Source organism: Penaeus monodon, chromosome 20 (genome assembly GCF_015228065.2).
Source record: "Penaeus monodon isolate SGIC_2016 chromosome 20, NSTDA_Pmon_1, whole genome shotgun sequence".
Taxonomy (NCBI): Eukaryota; Metazoa; Arthropoda; class Malacostraca; order Decapoda; family Penaeidae; genus Penaeus; species Penaeus monodon.
The window spans coordinates 18,071,144-18,071,420 of NC_051405.1; positions in this window are offsets into that span (position 1 = coordinate 18,071,144).

Below are 277 nucleotides of genomic sequence, written 5' to 3' on the forward strand. Positions count from 1 at the left end.
CATTTATCTGTCTATATGAATTCGGTATTTGATAAGCAGATCAGATTATATCATAACAGAGAAAATATGGTACTATCCATACTAAACAATTTTGAATAAACAACTCACTTGAAGGAAAAATGAATTTTGTGTAAAGGAAAAACAATATTCTTACTGTATGCCATACATAACTGTACATACTGACAGTGTTAGACATCCTAGAGAATATGTGTATCAGTCATTCATTTTATTCAGTGAATATATCTACTAGTAGGCGATTCCTGAGGCCTTTTTCACT